We start from the raw sequence: 15351 nt of genomic DNA on the forward strand, positions 1-15351 counted from the left end.
ATCAGTATTTGAATACTATGACAACTCTTTGTGAGACTACTCCAAAGTTCATCCCCTCTGCTCAAGATTCAATAATTTCCATGGATAAAACAATACTAGGTTGGAAGACCACAAACAAAATCTCACCACATCTCGAAATGCTCTACAGTTTACATGTGATATTAAGGACAAAGGGGGAAAAGAAAACTATCTTAGTTAGTGTTTTACGGATGATGCACTGCTATTATTGTGAGAGTGAGTCATATAGAGCTGAAAAACCATAGTAGGTAGCGCAGATGCAAATACTGTACTAAGACAAACAGTAATACAATGGGTACAGTAGTGCACTACACTAACATTAGTAATATTATTCCTTTAACAACAAATGGGGATGCAATGACAAAATTAATAAAATAAAAAAATCCAACACACTGTAATAACACTGAAAAGTTAATATAACTATTTCCATCTTAGGCTGGCCTGCCATGAATCTCGAAGACAACAACACCGCGTCTGCTATGTTACAGATTGAAAGAAATGTATTTGACATAAGTAGCAACAAATCAAAATTGAGCACTAGTGGTAGAGCAAAGATGAGACATATTTACTTTTTAGCAGTTATTTAACTTTGAAAGTCCACTAACAACCTCAACAAAGACATTTAGCCTCTGATTCACAATATCCAGGTACATTTCCCTGATGGGCTGCAGGAGTAAATAACAAGGTACTTATCAAGACATCCGATACGAAAATATCAGATGATGTCTTTATTTCTTCTCTTCTCTTCTCTTATTATATTACGGCTATCTTCTGCACATCATCGGCCTCGCTAAGTCGATCCCCTCTTATGCAACACACATTGTTTGTTCTGGTAGCCGGTGTTGAAAAGTCGCCCTGTAAACTCACACAACTCCCCCTACCCCAAAAATCATGTGGACTGTTGGGAACCACATTTCCAATATCGGAATATATTTGCACACGTGGAATGCCAAATCCAGCGGCTGCAGCCCTCTCATGCCTCCCTGCAGAAAAGGCCATACAGAAGTCAGGTATTTGGCGTCATTTGTTTCTGAGCAGCCATGACCAATCGGGAGATTTGCTCCTGTGTTTTAATAGCGAGGTCAAGGGGCCATGTGGAATGAGAATGGGAATAGTGTGTGTGTGTGTGTGTGTGTGTGTGTGTGTGTGTGTGTGTGTGTGTGTGTGTACAGAGGGATTGAGGAGTGCTTTGCCCCGCGGGGGGACCCCATGGCCCCTGAATGACCTTTTTCCATTGGCTTTTTGGCTGTGGACGTCTGCCAAGGGTGACTGGATGTGCAGCGGCCGGCTCAGGTAAGGATAAAAACGGACTGAGAACCTCTCTGTGATCACCTCTTTCCTCCATCATCATGGTCACCGTCGTCACAAACCACTTATTTCTGTCTCCCTCTCCGTCTGTCTGTCTCTCTTCCTGCGTCTGCCTCTCGTCTTTCAGGTGAGGATGATGACAGATTGGTGGCTGTAATCGGCTCGAAGGAATAGTCCATCTTCATCCAGGCAGCGCCACTGTCACTGCAGGAAAGGTCAGGTCAGATTTGGAGTCAGCATGTTAGAGGAATTTTGCTACTTTCAATACTAAACACTTAAATAATCTGAAAATATTTGGATATTCACAGTGCTAAAGCAATCAACATTGCATAAAGTAGACATTTGTTTGTACAGGATAGGCCTTTTTCACATTTTATCAAAAGATTTTCTAATGTTTCCACATACAGACACAGAGACTAGTTTAGGTAATATTGGTTTGAAGGATGGGGCAATATGTGTCAGTGTGGTCACGTGTGGGGAGTCAGCAGTGTGTTGTGGGTGAATGGTTCTCTCCTGTCCCACAATTAAACCCAGAATGCGTGTAGTTGTGTTTATGACAGTCAATGTCTGTTACAGTTTAGAGTTTGTGTGCTTGAGGGCTTGCGGCCAAAGTGTCAATCTACATTTAAGGTTGTGTTTAATGAGAATACATTTAAATAACTTGCTATCCACATTTTTCTTAGTGTTCTTTTCTGACAGCTTGAGTTTACAAGTTGTAATGTGCACTAATACCGTTTAGCAAATGGTAGCTTCCAGGCTAGTTGTTTCCCCCTGTTTACAGTCTTTATGCTAAGCTACGCTAACCTGCTTCTGACTAAAGCTGCACAGACACCAGAGGGGCTTCGATTTTCTCATCTATCTCTAAAAGTACAAAAGTGAAAAAGACTATTTCCAATGCATTAGCTAGTAAAGAAAGAAGCGTAAAACACAGCAATCTCACTTTATATATTTTACTGTAGCAGCTTCTTTACATCCAATGTATATTTTTGTGGTACATTTGACTTGAAAAACTAGTGTGAACTGCGTTTAAAATGCTGTACATTGACATTGGCGTCCAACAGAAAACCTTCAAGTCTCTGCAGAGACACTTTGTAGTAATATAAGGTATGATCTAAGGGTGTATTAAAAGTATTTTATGCTCCACAGCGAGCTAAAAGGGACATTATGAAGTCTGCGGTATCTTCAATTTTCCTCAATGTCACTCACCTATACAAGATATAATTTACTGTTTACATAGCATCCAAAAATATGTTAAAGGATTACTGTAGCCCTTTTTGAAAGTAAATGGCTGTTGTTAGTCTTATCCTTTCCTTTCGTTTCGAAAGACCTGAAGCCTGAAACATGAGGGATGAGCTGCTGCGGCATTGTGGGAGTTCTCTCACTTGTTCGAGACCCCCTCAACACTTTGAAAAGAGCAGCCTCGCGCTGCATTGTCTCCTTAACAATCGTAAATTTGAACCATAATCTCCCGTCACAACATAGCAGATAAAAGATAATTATCTCTGTTACTGAGGTGCCCTGGGGCTTCTTGGACGGCCTAGCAGACAACGTGCCTAAACCCACCCCCACACACACACACACACACACACACACACACACACACACACACACACAGCTCTGATGAGAGATTTGTCAAAAGATGAGTTTAAATGCTTGAAATATTTATGGGAATGTTTGCACATGCTCTAAACACATCCAAAACCTCTCTTGTACAGCTCTGAATAAACTGACTCCTGTCTGATTTTTGCAACAATGTCGTGAAAAACAAAACATTATTCCCCTGTCATAGATTCAGAAATTGCTTTGGCATTTACGAGGAGTAATGGAGGTGGCAGAAAGTTCACAGGTTCAGTGAGGGAGGCTCAAACGTCAGTCTTTGACAGAAAGTGTCAGAGGGAATGAATGACGACCTGAGAGGCCAGGAAGAGTGTTATGTGACTTGTTTCGGGGAAGAGTTAGGGCAAGGCATGAAGGATTTGGGTTGAACAGAAGTGAAGAGGGTAATATTTTAGGGGGAATGGCTTGCATGAGTGAAATATGATGTTCCCAGTCTGGGCAAAAAGTGCCAAATTATCAAAAATTTCCCAAAAAAAAATGTTCTTGAAGTTTATCTACATGTAGGTTAAATAAATATTACTTGTGTCAAACTCTACTTTAAGTAGACAAGATAAGATTATCCAAACACGCATAAAGCTTATGTTCAGTTAAGGAACTCTACTGCATTATTTCTCCTATGAAATAACAGCAAAGATAGTTAAAGCATAACAATTCAAAACTAATAGAGAACCTAAAAACGTTTACACTTTATCAAATACAACTTTAAAATCTGCACAATACCTCAGTTTAAATAGGGCCCTTGGCTTCATGACATTTCCTTAAAAGTGTAAAACACTTCCTTTTTCCTAGTTACAGTTTAACATTTCTAAAAATACATATTTTCCCTTTCATTGACCTTTCTGACGATGAGCTTATGAGCTTAGCACAATAAGGAAGTTAGCATTGATTCCTTAAAAAAAAAAAAGATTGGGATTCGGAATCGATTTTGGATTATTGCAGAAAATAAACTTTGTTGACAAATATTTATTATGCTTGTACGTTTTTGTTCAGCTATATCATTTTCTTAAACTTAAACACAATTGGAAATGGAACAAAGATAACATTAGGCTATTTATTATGTTTAGTTTTCAGGACTCATCCCTGTTGATGAGTTTTCTATCAGACCTACCTGCAACACCTGCAGAGTATTTCCATGTATTCTGCTGCACCACATGGCTCTCAGGACATGTTTTACAGCCTTGTCCCCTGGTTTGCCCTAACGGACAGTGGTCTCTCCCAGGCCCTGGGCTAAACTGAACCTCACCTGTCAAAACCTTCAGGGTAGCAGCACATTTGCATGGGCCTGCATGCATAAACTGTCATGGGTGTTTACCAAAGAACATCAACCTAATCACCTGAGCAACCGACGGAGAGCTGACTGGCACATTTTAGCCGCATCACAGAAAAGTAGAGCAGACAGGTGTTTGTATTTTGTTCTCTTGGCTGCAGAGCCAGGGGACATGCATTAGCTAAGCTGTGTTTGATGACATGATCTTGGCATCATCTGCAAAGGTGTGTTTGAAGAGTGTGTGCTGAATACCACCCCTTTAATATCTGGGCCAAGTCATGAGTTAATCACCTTTTAATAAACTGACTAAGAAGTTGATATCTTAGGACAGATGTCGCAGCTTTATTTCTTAGCACACTTTTTTTGGGGTGAGTTTAGCATTAATCTATTCTAGTTTCAGAGTTTTTTTCTTATTTCACCTGCGATTAAGCACACAAAAATAGGCTATTTTGTCACTATCAAGACAAGGTTTAGAGCACCAGCTTGCCCAAAAAAACAACTGCCATGTAGAGATCCTTGGCATGAAAAGTTGTATTCAAACATGCAGCATTTCACATCTCACTGCACACCAGATCTCTTAAAGTTATTCCTTATATATGCGTCAGATACAATGGTGTTATTTCTATTAAGATTCCTAAGGTTTGATCAACTTTTAACTCATCACATGCTCCAGAGGTAACCAAATGATGAATTGTGTCTGATATGTCAAACCAAGTTAAGAATTTGATAGAGAACTAGTATTTTTGGGTGGGAAAACTCTTATCTCAAGCACAATATAAGAATATCTTGCATAGATTAGGTATGCAGTACGATTTTAGCCTTGCATTCTAAAAGCACCTCGCCAGAAACGTAGTTGGATCTCCAAAACAATCAGGCGTTACTTGTATAAACTGACACATGTTGGAAATGTAAATGGTTACTTTTCTCTTGCTGAAGGCATATTCAAACTGGATGATGTCACCTATAAGCCGCATTTAGTCAGATGCCAAAACATATTGCACTGTGGCTTCAAATACTACAGTTGAACTTCGCAACTCAAAAAAGCAAGCACAGAGAACACAGATTTATACTTATCAATCACACTGTTTTTCACTTGAGAATTTGGTCTAATGCCGTCAAAAGGCAGTGGTTTCATTGAAATGAGTAATCAATAGGTGTGGCCAAATATGATTCTTTACACCACCAGCACTTTATGGAATAATTCCTAATGTTGTGCAGGAGTGAATAAACTCTTCATACTGCTGATACTTAAAGATGTTTACTATTGGCACAGGTGACTGCTTATTGGCAGATTTCACCCTAAAGAAACCTTTGTAAATCCCACTCTAGCTGCAACCAGTGTGTGCGTGTGTGGTCATGCATGCGTCCACTGCCAACAGTTAGAGTAGCTACCCAACTAACAAAGGGACTGCTGTGTCGGTCGGCTGTCCAGAGCCCCGGAGCTGTTTACACATGCCATTGTCTCCCTTAGGCCTATCAGACAAGCACTACTAGGTAAATAAGCCTGCTGCAGCCAATCGCTGGCAAGCACACCGGGACCTGGGCTGGTTATCTGCAGCACCCCAGGAAGTGAGAGAAATGATCAGGGAAGTGACAAACACACATTAGTGCAACCTTCTACCTCCTCCCCTTGGACTATCTACCTCATATCTCATTAGAGACTTAATTCATGGGGCTGGCTGTGTTCTCATTGGAGAGTCCATATCTCTCTGCTCGCTCATCGTCTGTGGCCGATGGATTTAATAGAGAGCCTTAAGCATCGCTGATAATAAGTTAACTGTTTGGAAGAGAGTAAACATCTGCACGTGTCCAGATTTAGCAGAAGGGCTGACCACCACTAAGGATTTTTTTGTCAATAAACTGTTTTTATTTTCAGTACAATGCATTTCCTGTGTTGTTAGGCACTTCCAACATGAGGGTTTTCCAAGTTGGCTGATCAACATCATTGCTTTGACAAAAGGTTGTCCTGCAGCTTAACCAAATTGATGATTTGTATATCAGCAACAAATCTGATTAAAATATTTTTCTCTCACTGTCGACACACTAAAACTTAAAAGCATCACAACTTAAAAAAATATCAGGTTATTACCTAACTTTGCTGCTTGTGACAACCTTTTAACTACAAAATGAGCATTTCATATTTATATCTGATAAAATGAGGGATCAAAAGCGTGTTTTGCCAGCTTTCTGTTCAGTTAGTGCTTGCTTGAGGTATGTTCATTAGATGATGTCAGACTCAGAGGCAACGCCAAAGCAGCGAAAAAGACACAATGTGCCTGTTTAAAAGATGAACAACTCGCAGCTGCAGATCAGACCACTGATGCAATATGATCCTATTGCACAATCAGCCAAGACATTGTGATGATCAAACATGATTTTTCATAGTGCTTACTGTTTTACATGTATTCTTCCTCACCAAAACTGTGCCCCTTCCACTGTCTCTGAGCCTTGATCCCGGTTCTCTCAGCCCAGTTCTGCTCCCACAGCCACCCCACCTCTCTCTGGGAGCCCTGGGAGTGTTTGTACTGGAGGCAGCCAGCGGAGACGGCTGGTGTTTTCATAGCGAAATCTCTTTCCTGAGGTAATGTTGGCCTGGATTGACCGCTGCGGCATGTACAGACCAGCAGCGACTCTGGCAAGAGGTCGTGGATGGTCTGTGATCACATCACCATGGAGCCCTACAGTTGAATGTTTAGCAGCCGAAATGAGTGGTGTGACACGATTTCACAAGCACTGCAGTTAACATGCATTGGATGTCTGGGAGACTAACTGCCTCCTGTATTAACCATATCATGTGAATGAAAATGACATGCATTAAAAAGTCATTACAAAAGGTGGGTCTCCTGCTCATTACCTATGTTTCTCCTGACAAAATATAGGACCCATCTGACAAAATAATTTATATATGAATAGTTCTACAGATTGCTTGCCCTCCCTTTTTTTTTTGCCTGGAGCAGCCTCTAATATTTCAGTCAGTACCTGTCAGTCCTACCTTTGGCTCTGGCAGGCCGAACAAGTCATGTTAGCACGTGAGATTAAAGTTTAAAAAAAATATTACTTCACTCAAGAGTAAATTCTAGGAAGAACATATTTTTGCACACTTGGGTCCAAAGCACATACAATTTGCTTTCAGCCTCACAAGTTCAACACAATTGTAGCTCTAAAGATACAAATATAAATGACTCCAACATCCAGAGACATGATCATAGATAAATAAAAAAACACTGAGGTGAAGAGCTTCAAACTAAAATCAGATGGAAAGAAATATCGCATCAAAATCATTATCATTAATACGCGCCATCCAGAGCATCATGCTAAACAACACACAATGTACGTTTCCTCACAACTCAACTCCATGATCAATAAAGTTTTGAAGGGAAACTTATTTCATCCCAGATTACGGTCAAACACTGGACTTTCACACATGGGGAACACTGTCCATTGACTGTTCTGAAAAAGGTCTATAACTTATATGACAAAACGTACCTATTATAAGTCAATAATCACATTCCTAAACCTAACCAAATAGTTTAGTTGTGCAAATTTTATCCGGGAGAAAATATGCTTCCCCAAAAACGTAATCAAGAAGGCATTTTAATTGTATTGGAAAGTTATTTTCCAGGAGACAGGGTCACATTTAAACCCATAGAGTGGATGTATCCAATTAAGTTCCCAATGGCTTTGACAAGGCTTTACTCAAGAATAGCAGTCATTTGGAAAACAGAAACTGATAGAAAACAAGAATGAGCGGCTGAAATGTGAAGTTCCTGAGTTCTTTAAAAGGTTCCTTTTTCGTCTAAAATCGCCGTTGGAAACATTTACATTTCAAGACTATATTTCAGACGTACTGGTTTATTTCCCGACCAAGTCAATGCTTTGTAGGACGCTGTGACATTAATGTATGCTTCCTTTATTGATGTAGTCGGGCTGGATGTGCCGCCAACTTATGAACAGCTCAAGCTGCAGCATGCTTTATGTAACCCACATGAGTATGAAACCCATTTACGTAATATAAGAGTTACTATGCCCCACCACAAGGGGCGCACCAGCCCTGTATTCATGGTCACGACCACGCAGCGCGTGCTCGTCCTGAGACCCAACCGAGACGTTGACTGTGATTGCCGTTCGTTGAGTGAGCTGACGAATTTGGGAGAGAGCCTCGTGAGTTGTTGAGAGAGAGAGAGGAGCTGCTTCAACCGTGTAAGCCCTCTGTTAGACTCCGACTGGTTTTTTTTTGGACTTCACATTAGGAACGGATTCAGATTTCCGAACCTTTGGTTCGGTGGCGAGCAAGGACCCTGATTAAGAGGAGCGGAGCGCGGTGTGGCCAGCCGCGGATCCACTCAGAGGACCTCGAACCATCATCTCGTTCACTCACTGGCACAGATAAGATATACAAGAACCTACCCGTGTAGTACATAGACAGAATATTGCATACACCCTGAGGGACTTGAACTCTGACTTCTAGTGAAGAAGAAGGGACACTTTAATTTGGTTTTTTTTACAAGAGAGCTCTATGTTTTTCTATCATTTATTTTCCATACACTGTCAAGAAAATTGCGTGTTGCAAAAAATTGTTATACTCTAACCTCATGTTCTCGCACTTGACTAACTACTCCAAACTATCCGAACCTAGCAAGAGTGTAAGTGTCATAAGGTTGTTGCTGATCAGACTACGGGCGCTACATAAAACTTGGCGAGCCAGCCAGGAGTTGGTTTAAGTCCTCTGAACGTGAGGTTGAGCAGTGTGACATTTATTGCATTTGTCTGTGAACATTGATACCAATTGATTTTCATAAGACTGTGATACAAGTACAAACATGGAGACAGTTAAATCTGAGAATGTTAAAGTGCCTAACTCCCTGCTTGTAAGTGGTGTAACTGGTAGTGAGGTAGATAACGAAGTATTCGATTACTTAGCACAGTATGGAAAAGTTGAAAGGGTAATTAAAGTTACCAGCAGTGAAGCTAAGTTCCAACACACAGCTATAGTAGAATATAGTTCTGGTGGAGCTATTGAGTATCTTAAAGGTACTTTACCTGTTGATAGACCTACCAGTAATCCGAATGTGGTTCACTACATTCAGCTCTTGTCTGAGCTGTATACTGCAGACAAAGGTTCCACTTTAACTCAGACTTACCTATGTGAGCTGAAGGATCTCGCTCAGCTAAGCGGAGCAGATTTTGAAAAGGTTTTGCTAGATGAACTAGCCCGGATTCAAGAATCCACAAAGCCTAAAACAACTGAATCAGACGCATAAAGGATTAATCGGGAATCTCTGCGTGCCAGTCCCGTGCATACAGTTGATGTAACCCCTATCAATATAGGTGAAAATCAGACCCACCCTCCTGAATATGGTTCCCCACCCGAGGTAGGTGCAGCGTTGTCATCCCCACCTAAGATCCCACATTGGTACTTACCTTCTGAGCATCTCTCCACTCCAGAGATACAGAAAGTAGTGGTTGAGCATGTCATCAAGAACACTGATCTTTCTCACCACTACCATGGCAACACCCGACTCCGACCCTTTTCAGGGAGAATCCCCTGTTCCAGTGCAGAGTCTGATTATGATACGTGGCGCAGCAATGTTGAGTTTCTCCTCGCAGACCCTGCCATGTCTGACGCACATACCACCAGGAAGATGGTTGAGAGTCTTCTCCCGCCTGCCACCAAGATTGTGAAACATCTTGGGCCAGAAAAAGATTAACCCACCTCTCTTTTCCGAGTTGTTCCTGTCGGTGCGCGCTGAGGAGGACAGACAAGCTGCTAAGTCCAGCAGGATGAAGCAACACTTTGGGGCTAACAGAACAAAAGTCCAGTCAAACACCCTTTCAGTGGAAGACTATGCCACTGATGGCGACGTGGTAACAGCTGCCCCCTACGACCCACAAAAACTTGAAAAGCAAATGGCGGAGCTACAAGCCCAAATAGCTTCCCTGAAAGCATCCTTGCGCTCAAACCAAGCGTCTACTAAGCCAGGTAATAAACAGAAGGCTAAGCCAAAAGCCCCTGGTGGAGAAAACCAATCACTTTCTCCAGAACCAAAACTTACCAACCAGAAGCCCCGCCCATGGTACTGCTTCAGGTGTGGCGAAGACGGCCACATTGCGCCTTCCTGCAACAATGAAGTAAATCCTGAGTTAGTTGAAAAGAAGCGCCGAGAGCTAAAACAAAAGCAAGAATCCTGGGTACAGAATTTAAACTAAATGCAGTTCCTGTGGAGGGACAACCAGGGACTGGAACAAAGAATGACAGTCCCAACCCAAAGTTTAGGACAAAAACCTTCCTTCGATCCCACAAAGCAGAACCCCAAGCTAAGTTTCCCCGAGGACTCGTAGGACAGAAATGTACTGCTGATGTTAGCGTGTCAGGAGTTAATACTCTATGTCTACTTGACTCAGGGTCCCAGGTGACCACAGTGACCGCTTCCTTTTCCAAAAATCACCTGTCAGAGCACCCCATCCAACCCTTCCAAGCCCTCGATGTTGAGGGCGCTAACGGTCAAAATGTCCCCTACTTAGGTTGTGTACCCATCACTCTCAAGTTTCCAAAAGAGTTTGTTGATGTCGAGCCCGAAATCTCCACCTTAGCCTTAGTAGTACCAGACCGCAGAAGTAATTGTGACTTACCTGTACTCATTGCCACGAATGCACTCGACACTTTGTATCAGGAACACTGTACTGATAGAAACCCAAATGACTTGTCCTCTGTGTACGGTTACAGGCAGATCATTTGTGTACTCAAACTCAGACACACAGTTAACTCTACAGGGAGAGTAGGGTTGGCAACTCTAAAAGGTAAAGTGCAGCAAGTCATACCTGCTCAAGCAAGAGTTTGCTTAGAGGGGTATGTGAAAGTTGACACCCCCAGTGATTGTGTTATGGTCGAGCAGCCTCAATCCTCTGCCTTACCTGGTGGTGTGTTTGTGGAGTGCTGTCTCGTCACTCTACCCAGATACCGTCCCCACAAATTACCTGTTTGGGTGAGAAATGAGAACGAGCACGATGTCACACTTCCTTCAAATTGTGTCATTGCAGAGCTTCACACTCCCAAAGAGATCCATGACAACTTACCTGATACAGACAAACCCACTGACACCATGACATGTTGTGTTGGTACCCCCAAACCAGCTGAAGGACCAGACCAGTCCGACTTCACCATCGACAGTGAGACTGATTTTGGGCATGCAACCAAAGTAAAACAACATATAAATCTGAAAGACGACTCACCATTCAAACAAAGACCCTGACTAATCCACCCAAACGACTACGAAGCTGTGAGAATGCATTTGCGAACACTGCTAGACGCAGGGGTGATTTGTGAGTCAGAGTCCCCTTACGCTTCCCCAATTGTAGTAGTTCGTAAAAAAAATGGAGAGGCCCGTCTTTGCATTGATTCTTGCTAACTGAATTCACTGACAATCAGAGACGCCTACGCATTGCCCAATCTTGAGGAAGCCTTTTAAGTCCTTGCTGGATCCAGATGGTTTTCAGTGATGGATCTAAAAAGTGGATATTACCAAATCGAGATGGAGGAACGTGATAAGCCCAAAACCGCTTTCGTGTGTCCAATGGGGTTTTACGAATTCAATCGCATGCCCCAAGGCATCACAAATGCCCCCAGTACTTTCCAACGACTGATGGAGAGAGTCATGGGCAGCATCAATCTGAAAGAAGTACTGGTGTTCTTAGATGACATCATCGTGTTTTCCAGCACGTTAGAGGAGCACGAAACCAGGCTCAAGCACGTCCTCCAGCAGCTGAGAGAGAATGGCCTGAAACTCTCGCCCAAGAAATGCCATTTTTTCCAGAGTTCAGTGCGATATCTAGGCCACATTGTTTCGAGCAGAGGGGTAGAGACTGACCCAGACAAGGTCAGTGCTCTCCGCACCTGGCCTAGACCCCAAACCCTGGGCGAGCTCAAGTCCTTTTTGGGTTTCGCGGCGTACTACCGCCGCTTTGTGCGTGACTATTCAAAAATAGTCAAACCCTTGAATGATCGGACCGGCGGCTACCCACCTTATCGGAAAGGTCCCAGAACATCTAACCCTGGAGGGTACTTAAACCCCAAAGAACCCTTTAATGAGCGTTGGACTCCTGAATGTCAAAAGGCATTTGACATGATCATTGAAAAACTGACGTCTGCACCTGTTCTTGGTTTTGCTGACCCGAAACTACCATACGTGCTAAACACCGACGCCAGCACTTCAGGTCTAGGGGCTGCCCTGTACCAAGAACAGGAAGGCGAGATGCGAGCTGTCGCTTATGAGCAGAGGTCTTTCATCGAGTGAAAAGCGATACCCCGCTCATAAGCTCGAATTCCTAGCTCTTAAGTGGTCGATCGTGGAAAAGTTCCATGATTACCTTTATGGTAATACATTCACTGTCATAACGGACAACAATCCGTTAACTTATGTTCTGAAGTCAGCCAAACTAGATGCTGCCAGCTATCGCTGGCTAGCGGCTCTCTCGACTTTCGACTTCAACATAAAGTACCGTGCTGGAAAGAGCAACCAGGACGCCGACGGCCTTTCTCGGCGGCCGCATGACAGTATGGCTGACGATCATGCCTCCCTTGAGGAGAAGGAGAGAATAAAAAGATTCACTTCCCACATTTTTCTTCATCTCCCGACCAACAAGACTTACCTGTGGAAGCAATCGCTGTCTTGTGTCAACACCGTCTTCTAAACGAGGCAGTTGACGACCTGGAGCTTAAGCTGATGCTCAAGGAAAAGAAAAGGTTGGAGATGAGAAATGGTCTGTTGTACAGAACGCGTCAATCAGGAGATGGTGGTACCAGTTTGTTGCCCCCAAGTTTCTTCGTGCTTCCATCCTCAAGTCCTTACATGAGGATATGGGACATATGGGTTTGGAAAGGATCCTGGACTTGGTTAGAACAAGGTTCTATTGGCAAAAAATGGCTGAAGATGTGGAGAAAAAGATAAAGACCTGCGGGCGTTGAGTCCGAAGGAAGACGCAACCAGAAAGAGCAGCACCTCGACTAACTACTCCCAACTATCCGAACCTAGCAAGAGTGTAAGTGTCATAAGGTTGTTGCTGATCAGACTACGGGCGCTACATTTACATTTCTAAAAAACCCATACAGTACAAATTATTTGAAGCTCACACAGAGCAGTGTGAAAAGGCTGGGACAGTAGACAAACTTGAGGAAGCATGGATTAGGCCGGGGCAGGAGTATGCGTTCACTATGGCCTCTAATTGACTTAAGTGCAGTCTAAACGGTGAGGCGGAGATAAGAATGCCGCTAATAGACCTTGACCTCGAGTGACAGTCACACAAAGCAGGCAGACAAAGTAACATCCTTTAACTTCTTTTGACAATCTACTGCCTCAAATGTATATCACATGATTAAACATGGGGGGTTTATTTAGATTACTAAAGTGAGTTTTTAAAGTCATTAGTAATTTTGATTTGTTGGCCACCCCAGGCCCTTAGGTTTGAAAGTCTTTGATGATTCACCTGAGCTACAGTTGTTTACTTAGTTTGGAGAAATTCTTCCATCAGGGCCTTACTCAAGAAAAAATAAATGTGGGTGTGGTTTCTACTGTAATAGGAATATAAACGGTTCATCTAGCTCCTGCTCCAGAGCGCTGCACTTAATGGTGCCTGTGCAAGCAATTTTTAAGCTGCAGAATAAGCAAAGTAGAGCCACACAATGACATACACACACATACCTACAGAAATATGCTTCACCCCAGCAGGGAAAACCAATCTGTCAGAGAAAAAAAGCATTGCAGAGCACCAGCGCAGTGTGGGGTTGTGTAAGAGAAGAGCAGATGAAAAGCGGGAATGCGTCGCTGTCACCACCCGAACCAAACGAGACAGAGTTTGTTTATCTGAACGCCTCCCGATCACCAGTCATGAACCAGGAAGCAGCAGGTGCCTCGCTCCAACGGCAGGCCCTGTATTGTTGACAGTGGATAAACAGGTTGGGGTTGGGATGGGGTAGTTTGAGAGAAATAGGAAAGGTTGAGTGAGGGTTGTGTTTTCCCCTAAACATTGGAGGAGGAATTAGCCCTGACTAGTTCAGTGTAAAATTTGAAAGTGTAAGCTGTTTGTTGTTTTTCCCCCCAGTTGGCGTTTATTAGTGTTGTCTTATTGCGGCTCTGCTGAACAAGCCTGGCTCGCATTGTCGCCTGGCAGGGGCAACAGTGGGATAAAAAACCCAGTGAGGGGAGATGGCTGGCGTTGGGGGAAGGAGAGTTTTCATTGTGCTTCCATTGTAGCTCTGTCACTCTCTGCTGCCCTGGCTCACTGTCCCCTTTAAGCAGCCCGTCCATGTCAGCAGAAATTAGCTTTTTCCTCCTCTTTCATCCCTTCCCTTTTCTTTTCTTACTCTGCTATTCACTCGACTGTTTCTTCAAATGTCTTAAAAAGCCCGATCACACAGTCTTAGCACATTAACACATCTGCAGCTTAACCTTGAGAGCTGGCCTATTGTCGCCAAGCGCCGAGAGCAGCGGGACAAACAAAAGTTTGGATTGTCAAATGCATACATGGGTTCACTTTGGAACAATGTCGCTGTAAATCAACTGGGGGAAAAAAAGTTGTTCCATACAAAACTTCGGCTACACAGTGGGGGTATTGTTTCACGTAATGTTTCATCAGTGCAGAATGCTGCGGATCATCCTGGTGGTTTTTGTTCTTACTCATGGTGCCAGATGGAGGGGGAGGCTCGCCTCAGGGCAAGTGAGCAAAAGGGGAGATGGAGGTGGGGTGAGATGAAGGGGAGGACTCGGGTGACCAGTTTTACCTGGGACTGACTCAAGCCCGTCCGGACATGCAAGAGAGAGATCAGCCCGAAGGGGGGAAAAGAGAAAGAGAGGGAAGAGAAGGGCAGCAAGTGAGTCTTCAGAAAAGGAAAACACTTCTCATTATTTCTTATCAATTTTGTTTGTTTGGCCTCAAATTTTTTTGTCTCCCTTGCTTGCCTTATCGTTTCCATCTCCATCACTCCTTAAGTTTTCTTCTCCCAAAAAGAAGGGCTTTCCCCTCCCAACCATTTTGTGCTGCTCTCCCCACTGAGGTTTTTTTTTTTTTTTTAATTCCAAGGAGATGAAAATGTTCCTGTAATTGTTGGCCCATGGGAAAGAAAAAGAGAAACTCCCACATACCGAGAG

At 43.2% G+C, this 15351-nt stretch overlaps 1 protein-coding gene across 1 annotated transcript in view; it reads left to right on the plus strand.

Moving 5' to 3' along the window:
• The window catches only part of atp5f1c (ATP synthase F1 subunit gamma), a 111519-nt gene that overhangs the window by 79477 nt on the left and 16691 nt on the right, over positions 1–15351 (plus strand). The window lies entirely within an intron of this gene.

The sequence above is a fragment of the Eleginops maclovinus genome, chromosome 17 (genome assembly GCF_036324505.1).
Source record: "Eleginops maclovinus isolate JMC-PN-2008 ecotype Puerto Natales chromosome 17, JC_Emac_rtc_rv5, whole genome shotgun sequence".
Taxonomy (NCBI): Eukaryota; Metazoa; Chordata; class Actinopteri; order Perciformes; family Eleginopidae; genus Eleginops; species Eleginops maclovinus.